The sequence below is a fragment of the Cherax quadricarinatus genome, chromosome 19 (genome assembly GCF_038502225.1).
Source record: "Cherax quadricarinatus isolate ZL_2023a chromosome 19, ASM3850222v1, whole genome shotgun sequence".
In the NCBI taxonomy this organism is placed as follows: domain Eukaryota; kingdom Metazoa; phylum Arthropoda; class Malacostraca; order Decapoda; family Parastacidae; genus Cherax; species Cherax quadricarinatus.
Genome location: NC_091310.1, coordinates 36,939,356 through 36,949,233, shown reverse-complemented (window position 1 = coordinate 36,949,233; position 9,878 = coordinate 36,939,356).

The following is a 9,878-nucleotide window of genomic DNA, read 5'->3' as shown; positions in this document are numbered from 1 at the left end:
GTCAGCTTTCTTCCCTCCCCTGCTATGTTTCTCCGATGAAAGGGATACATGCCACTGTGTAAACTGGACTAATGCCAAAGAATTACTTTCCTCTAATTCCACAATTCAACGAAATATTGTAAAAATTATTTCTGATCAAGCATGATGCACAATTCAACGAAATATTGTAAAAATTATTTCTGACCAAGCATGATGCACAATTCAACGAAATATTGTAAAAATTATTTCTGATCAAGCATGATGCACAATATATTTCAAACTTGTGTTCTGGAATGAATAAACTTGACAATTTTATAGCCCAGAATATTATACGTAATATTAAAGGTAAAAAACATTTCTCACAATAATAAAGAGTGTTGTTTCCTGGTGAACAATTTAACTTGACGTTGGACAAATGTATGTGTGTGTGTTAAGTTTGTGCGGGACGTGTTTGTGTGAGGTGTTGTCACCTCCTCTGAGTTAGGTGTCACCTCAGGGTTTAACGTACTTTTCTTGTCTTATATAATATAATATTCAATTTAGCAAATGACAGTTTATCTTTTATTTAATCATTTAACCTAGTCTCCGTTAATCTCACTTGAAGAGCAAACTTCCCACACTTAATGAATTATATTTTTTTACAGTGGAATGAACCGTACGAAACTCCCACATTAGAGATAATTCACGGAACTTAAATATTATAATACTTGTTTGGCTAAAGATTATATATATATATATATATATATATATATATATATATATATATATATATATATATATATATATATATATATATATATATATATATATATATTTATATATCGTGTCGAATAGGTAAAACTGGTCAGTTAGCAAGAACTTATTTAAAATTAAATCCTTTCTAAAATTTTCTCTTATACGTTTAAAGACATACTTTTTTCATTGATGTTAATGTAAAAATTAATAATTTTGTACTAAAGGAACCTTAGAAAACTTACCTAACCTTATTATAGCAAACGGAATTTAATTTAGCCTCACCCAACTAAATATATTTTACATAAGTTTAGAATAATTTAATAATAAACAAATACAATGAAATATATTTTTTTTCGTTAGGTTCAGAATGACTTGCGAAATTATTGCATACACAAATTTTCGCTTGCCTTATTCGGCAAGAAGAGCATTGCTATTTAAGCCAAAATAGCTAGTTTTACTATTCGGCACAACATATATATATATATATATATATATATATATATATATATATATATATATATATATATACATATATATATATATACATATATATATATATATATACATATATATATATATATATATATATATATATATATATATATATATACACACACACACACAGTGAGCTCGTAATAAGAAGAGGTTAGGCTCATCTTTTCTTTGCAAGGGAAGGTCGTGAGAATTAAAATTAGAAATGTATTGACTTTATAATTTAAGAAATATTACAGGAGCAGTGGTAATGTGTGTTTAACAGACAGGTTTGTGGAGAAAGGAATATTACTTAAACTCACACAGATCATCTTCAGCAGTGATGATAAGCTCGACAAGAGTTACGAAATACACAAGAATATTAGCGTGGAACGATTTTGTATACTTAAGTAAGGTCGACATGTATAAAATAAGGAACGTTCAAGAATATTTAGAGAATTTTTCAGAAATATCTACAAATACTTGGGAATTAGAAATGTTCAGGAATAAATTTAAAAATATATATTGACTTTATACTTTAACAAAATGCTGTGTATGAGTTGAAGGAATGATGCTGGGAAAATCTGTCAGCAATATTAGTATAATAGCCACTGATAATTTTCAATAGAGTAAGTAAGTTTATACAGGTATACACAAATACAGTTACATAGATTATCATACATACCAGCATATGTGTAGAGAACCCAGGATAACCCCCAAAAAAGTCAGACGAAGTGACTTATTTCCATTGAGGTCCTTTTAATACCTTATTATTATACTAGACAGGAGATAATATCTTATTATTATATTGGAAATGTAGATAATATCTTATTATTATACTATAAAGGAGGTATACTAGGAATAAGGTAAAATGTTAGCTAAAATAATAAAAAAAATTCTCGTCCCTTTCTGTCGCTACATTCATGAGGTGATGAGTAGTCGACAAGTGTGAGGTAGGAAATACTCAGGAATATTCAGATATACTGGGGAATAACTGGAAATACTCAAAAATACTTCCTGTAAATACCAAAGAATCCATAAAAACACACACTGATAATACTATACTGAAGTGAGGTCGACAGGTGTGAGATAAGGAATGTTAGTGAATACAATATTCGAAAAATTTCAGGAATATCTAGGAATACTCGGGAATAACTAGAAATACTAAGTAATACTTAAATACTCAGGAATTCATTAAGCCCACATTGATAATTTTTCTAAAGTAAAGCATAACGAAACTTCAAAAGAAAATGGAAATGAGCAATATACACTATTTTCTTACTTTACTTGAAAGTTCCACATACATATAAAAACTAAGGTAACAATGAAACAGTCTTCTTTCAACTGTGAGTTCGTAATGGTTACTGTCAGGTGTTTCAAGTTTATATATGATTATTTTCTCTTTTTTTTTGCAGAGCTTAGATGGTATCCCACACCCCACATAGAGTGGATGCAGGAGTCAAGTGTAGGTGTAGTGGTGCCGAGCCTCTCTCTCTCTCTTTAACAGGATGGGCTATGTGCTAGACTCTCATACATACCTCTGAGAGAATCTTTCCCTATCTACCTGTTGTAAGTCTTGCAATGTTGCGTAGCTCCTGATGAAGCACGGAAGTTTAAAATGCCTAGAGCTAGGGAGGGTTTTCCATCCACTAGTATATATATATATATATATATATATATATATATATATATATATATATATATATATATATATATATATATATATATATATATATATATATATATATATATATATATATATATATATATATATATATATATATATATATATATATATATATATATATATATATATATATATATATATATATATATCGTGCCGAATAGGCAGAACTTGCCATCTTGGCTTAAATAGCAACGCTCATCTTGCCATATAGGACAAGTGAAAATTTATTTATGAAATAATTTCGCCAAAATCATTCTGAACCTAACGAAAAAAATATATTTCACTGTGTTTGTTTAGTATTAAATTATTGTAAAAAATCTAAAATATATTTAGCTGGGTTAGGCTAAAATAAATTGCGCTTGTTATAATAAGGTTAGGTAAGTTTTCTAAGTTCCTTTTGGTGCAAAATTATAAATTTTTACATCAATATTAATGAAAAAAATAAATCTTTAAACGTATAAGAGAAAATTTTAGAAAGGACTTAATTTTAAATGAGTTCTTGCTAATTGGCCAGTTTTACCTATTAGGCAAGACATATATATATATATATATATATATATATATATATATATATATATATATATATATATATATATATATATATATATATATATATATATATATATATATATGCATATAAGATGACCGGTTTTAAAAATACTGAATATCTATTTTCCACTTGTATAAAAATTCTATTAATATGAAATAATTCAACAATAAATTTTGTCAATTAAATCTCCTGTAAAGGTCTGTACTCTTAAGTGCACAATTCTATCTGCTAGGTTCCCAGTAGTGTTGCAAGACGCCAGCCCAAGGATGGCCAAGGTAGCAACAGTCTCTGTAGGGAATCCCAAGGAGCCTCTGCTTAATGAGCCGAATACCAAACAATCTGGATTCTTTATATCTCGAACGCCGACACCAGAGTGTTAATTGTTTTACATTTGTTTATCTTAAGTTATCCAAGGCGAGAATGTTAACTTTTTTCACTGGGTCTTGGCAGAGGTCTTCCTTTCCTCAGGAAAAGTGAAGCGTTTCTTGACTGGAGATTCGTTCGTCAGGAAACACGAAGTATATCCTGACGTGGGTTTCGTTCGTCGGAAACGAAACGTGTCCTAGCATGGGCTTCATTAGTCAAGAAACAGCACTTCCTGGTGTGAGCTTCTAACCTGACAACCCGATGTAGTACCGATGCTGGGTATCAGTGTGTGATACTGGTTCTTTATAGCAACCACTGTCATACTGCTGTTATGCACTCCGTGGTACAGCAGCCACTAGCTTACTGGTGTACCTGTGTCTAAGAAACTTCTGGCTTGCCGGCGCTGGATTTTTCCTCCCTGTTAAGTTAACCAATGATCACTTCCTCGTGTACCAGGTCGATTGGCAAGTGGGGTTTAAAGCCTATCGACTGAACTAGGACCATTAAGGCTGCATGATAACCTTCTCACCACCAGACAAGAATACTTTAACCCCCAAAAATAAGAATTACAGTAAACTCTCAGCATATACATGCCAGGAGAAATACACCTGTCGGTGTATATCATGTGTGTGTATATATACCTGTCGGTGTATATCTCGTGTGCCAAGATAAATAATAAGATTGTTTTTCAACTGAAATTACGAATATAATATAGATTATTGTTAATTATTGTTATTTATTGTTAAAATGTTATTATTTGCGTTCTAAAACTAGAAGAATTTATTTAATAATTCTTTTGAGGGAAGAAATTTAGATTTTTTCAATCATGCGATACTATTTTGCAGTGAGTCACTTTATAAATTCTGTACTTTGTTTTTCGATGTATTTTGTAATTGGTTAAAAAAAATATTTTGTATTTGACAAGGTGCACATTACTGAGAAATTATTAAAAATGAATCATACTTCTTCGCTAAACAATTTCAACTTCAACACTAAAGACAACAACTGAGGTCATTTAAAGTCATGAGCTCACTGATGTATTCTGGAAACATTGTATGACAAACGTGAATTTGAGATGTCTAGAGATCAGCACCAGGAGTGCTGGAGACTCGAGTTTTCCAGCCACTAATTACGAGACTGGAGCGTTAATCTTGCTGACAGACCCGTACAATTAAGAGAGAGAGAAAAAAAAAAGCAGGTTAGGAATAGAGAGACGCTCCTTCTGAAGGTGAAGACAACGAATCACTGAACTTCTCAATGTCCAGCAGAACATTCGTAATGCTTCGTTATGCTGCACTTGTGTCTATTTCGAATGATTATTTTGCAAGATTTGTACGTAATTGGTAGTAAAGTGATGACTCAATGCAGGGTTACCTGAGAACCCCCCCATCCCCCGGCAGCCCAGCCAGCCAGACAGTGAGCCAGACAGCAAGCCAATCAGTGAGCTAGTCAGTCAGTCAGTCAGTCAGTCAGTCAGTCAGTCAGTCAGTCAGTCAGTCAGTCAGTCAGTCAGTCAGTCAGTCAGTCAGTCAGTCAGTCAGTCAGCCAGCCAGACAGTGAGCTAATCAGTGAGCCATTCAGTACGCCAGTGAGTGAGTGAGTGAGTCAATAAGTTAGTCAGCCAGCCAGCCGACCATCTGTTGAAGCAGTGAAAGTGTTACTGTCTCCCCCTGCCCCAGCGTCTCACTCCAGGCGTCCTTGGCAGGCCATCTTCCTAACGGTGTTTACTGGAGACGTTCCAGCAGCAGCCTTCCTCACTCACCTCATCTCCGTCCCACTCTTTCGTCTCTTTTTTTTTTCTCCGTCCTCTCCTTCATATACCTTTCTCCTCGTCAACCTCCTTGTTTTAATCTTCCTTTCTTGGTATTTGCTATCTCCCTCCTTCGTCGTTCTCTACCTTCCTTGGACTTTTATTTTGCCTTCTCTTCCTCCTCGTCCTACTGGTAAATAGTTGGACCAAACTCAACTAAGAAAGAGGAACTTAAAGGCTGATAAATGACACGGTATTGAATGAAAGTGAGAGTCAGGGAGAGAGAGAGAGGGAGAGTGAGAGAAAGAGAGACAGAGAGAGGGAGAGAGATAGAGACAGAGGGAGAATGAGGGAGTGAGGGAGAGGGAGAATGGCCTCGAGGGAGGGCAGACAGGGACGAGGTGATCATGTGGGTGTTTCTGTGTGTGCGTGTGTGTACTCACCTAATTGTGGTTGCAGGGGTCGATTCATAGCTCCTGGCTCCTCCTCTTCACTGTTCGCTACTAGGTCCACACTCTCCCTGTTCCTTGATCATACCTCTTCTTAAAGCTATGTATGGATCCTGCTTCCACTACATCACTTTCCAGACTATTCCATTTCCTGACAACTCTGTGACTGAAGAAATACTTCGTAACATCCCTGTGACTTACCTGAGTCATCAGCTTCCAATTGTGACCCCTTGTTGCTGTGTCCCATCTCTGAAACATCCTGTCCCTATCCACTTTTCAGTATTTTATATGTCGTTATCACGTCCCCCCTAAATCTCTTGTCCTCCAGTGACGTGAGGTCGATTTTACTTAATCTCTCCTAGTAGAACATGCCCCTTAGCTTCAGGACTAGTCTTGTTGCAAATCTTTGCACTTTCTCTAATGTATGTGTGTGTGTGTGTGTGTGTGTGTGTGTGTGTGTGTGTGTGTGTGTGTGTGTGTGTGTGTGTGTGTACTCACCTAGTTGTACTCACCTAGTTGAGGTTGCGGGGGTCGAGTCCGAGCTCCTGGCCCCGCCTCTTCACTGATCGCTACTAGGTCACTCTCCCTGAGCCGTGAGCTTTATCGTACCTCTGCTTAAAGCTATGTATGGATCCTGCCTCCACTACATCGCTTCCCAAACTATTCCACTTACTGACTACTCTGTGGCTGAAGAAATACTTCCTAACATCCCTGTGATTCATCTGTGTCTTTAGTTTCCAACTGTGTCCCCTTGTTACTGTGTCCAATCTCTGGAACATCCTGTTTTTGTCCACCTTGTCAATTCCTCTCAGTATTTTGTATGTCGTTATCATGTCCCCCCTATCTCTCCTGTCCTCCAGTGTCGTCAGGTTGATTTCCCTTAACCTCTCCTCGTAGGACATACCTCTTAGCTCTGGGACTAGTCTTGTTGCAAACCTTTGCACTTTCTCTAGTTTCTTTACGTGCTTGGCTAGGTGTGGGTTCCAAACTGGTGCCGCATACTCCAATATGGGCCTAACGTATACGGTGTACAGGGTCCTGAACGATTCCTTATTAAGATGTCGGAATGCTGTTCTGAGGTTTGCTAGGCGCCCATATGCTGCAGCAGTTATTTGGTTGATGTGCGCTTCAGGAGATGTGCCTGGTGTTATACTCACCCCAAGATCTTTTTCCTTGAGTGAGGTTTGTAGTCTCTGACCCCCTAGACTGTACTCCGTCTGCGGCCTTCTTTGCCCTTCCCCAATCTTCATGACTTTGCACTTGGTGGGATTGAACTCCAGGAGCCAATTGCTGGACCAGTTCTGCAGCCTGTCCAGATCCCTTTGTAGTTCTGCCTGGTCTTCGATCGAGTGTATTCTTCTCATCAACTTCACGTCATCTGCAAACAGGGACACCTCAGAGTCTATTCCTTCCGTCATGTCGTTCACAAATACCAGAAACAGCACTGGTCCTAGGACTGACCCCTGCGGGACCCCGCTGGTCACAGGTGCCCACTCTGACACCTCGCCACGTACCATGACTCGCTGCTGTCTTCCTGACAAGTATTCCCTGATCCATTGTAGTGCCTTCCCTGTTATCCCTGCTTGGTCCTCCAGTTTTTGCACCAATCTCTTGTGTGGAACTGTGTCAAACGCCTTCTTGCAGTCCAAGAAAATGCAATCCACCCACCCCTCTCTCTCTTGTCTTACTGCTGTCACCATGTCATAGAACTCCAGTAGGTTTGTGACACAGGATTTCCCGTCCCTGAAACCATGCTGGCTGCTGTTGATGAGATCATTCCTTTCTAGGTGTTCCACCACTCTTCTCCTGATAATCTTCTCCATGATTTTGCATACTATACATGTCAGTGACACTGGTCTGTAGTTTAATGCTTCATGTCTGTCTCCTTTTTTAAAGATTGGGACTACATTTGCTGTCTTCCATGCCTCAGGCAATCTCCCTGTTTCGATAGATGTATTGAATATTGTTGTTAGGGGTACACATAGCGCCTCTGCTCCCTCTCTCAATACCCATGGGGAGATGTTATCTGGCCCCATTGCCTTTGAGGTATCTAGCTCACTCAGAAGCCTCTTCACTTCTTCCTCGGTTGTGTGCACTGTGTCCAGCACTTGGTGGTGTGCCCCACCTCTCCGTCTTTCTGGAGTCCCTTCTGTCTCCTCTGTGAACACTTCTTTGAATCTCTTGTTGAGTTCTTCACATACTTCCCGGTCATTTCCTGTTGTCTCTCCTCCTTCCTTCCTTAGCCTGATTACCTGGTCCTTGACTGTTGTTTTCCTCCTGATGTGGCTGTACAACAGTTTCGGGTCAGATTTGGCTTTCGCTGCTATGTCATTTTCATATTGTCTTTGGGCCTCCCTTCTTATCTGTGCATATTCATTTCTGGCTCTACGACTGTTCTCCTTATTCTCCTGGGTCCTTTGCCTTCTATATTTCTTCCATTCCCTAGCACACTTGGTTTTTGCCTCCCTGCACCTTTGGGTAAACCATGGGCTCATCCTGGCTTTTTCATTACTCCTGTTACCCTTGGGTACAAACCTCTCCTCAGCCTCCTTGCATTTTATTGCTACATATTCCATCATCTCATTAACTGGTTTCCCTGCCAGTTCTCTGTCCCACTGAACCCCGTTCAGGTAGTTCCTCATTCCTGTGTAGTCCCCTTTCTTGTAGTTTGGCTTCATTCGTCCTGGCCTTCCTGCTTCTCCCTCCACTTGTAGCTCTACTGTGTATTCGAAGCTTACAACCACATGGTCACTGGCCCCAAGGGGTCTTTCATATGTGATGTCCTCGATATCTGCACTACTGAAGGTGAATACTAAGTCCAGCCTTGCTGGTTCATCCTCTCCTCTCTCTCTTGTAGTGTCCCTTACGTGTTGGTACATGAAGTTCTCCAGTACCACCTCCATCATCTTAGCCCTCCAAGTATCTTGGCCCCCATGTGGGTCCAAGTTCTCCCAATCTATCTCCTTGTGGTTAAAGTCACCCATGATCAGGAGCTTTGCCCTGCATGCATGAGCTCTTCTGGCCACTCTAGCCAGTGTGTCAACCATCGCTCTATTGCTCTCGTCGTACTCTTGCCTTGGCCTCCTGCTGTTCTGTGGTGGGTTATACATCACTGCTATTACCACCTTGGGACCTCCAGAGTGAAGTGTTCCCACTATGTAATCACTTTCTTCTCCGCTATCTTCTCTCTCCAGCTCATCAAAATTCCAGCGATTTTTGATCAGCAACGCCACTCCTCCACCTCCCCTGTTCCCTCTGTCTTTCCTCAGGATTTGGTATCCCGTTGGAAAGATGGCATCTGTTATCATACCTGTAAGCTTGGTTTCTGTGAGAGCTATGATGTCCGGTGATGCTTCTTTGACTCTTTCTTGCCACTTCTCCCACTTATTTGTTATTCCATCAGCGTTTGTGTACCATACCTTCAGTTTCCTTTCCAACACTGTGGTTTGGGGGGCCTGTGAGGGTGGGAGACCTGGTGGCATACTGTGGGGTTCTATAGCTTGGTGTTGGGTGGAGGCTGTGGGTATGGATTGTAGGGTGTGTTGGGATGGTGTGATAGGTTGTGTGGTTCTGAGAGTAGTTGTGTGTGTGCTTGCCCTTGCTGTTCTGTCCTGCTCTGACTGACCTCTGCTGGTTCCCTCCTTGTCTCTTTTCCTAGCTCCTTTCGCTTTTTTGTCCTCTCCCTCAGCTGCTGTCGTTCTGATTTTGTTCTGTCTCTGTCTAGGAACACCCTCTTGTACTCTTCCGAGTATTTCAATCGTGGTTTCTCTTGGAGGATCCTGTTCTGCACTGTTTCCGTCCTGAGAATCAGCTTGATTGGTCGGTTTCTCACCTTCGAGTACCCCCCTATTCTCTGAAAATTTACAATCTCGTCCCTCTCTTCACCTATTT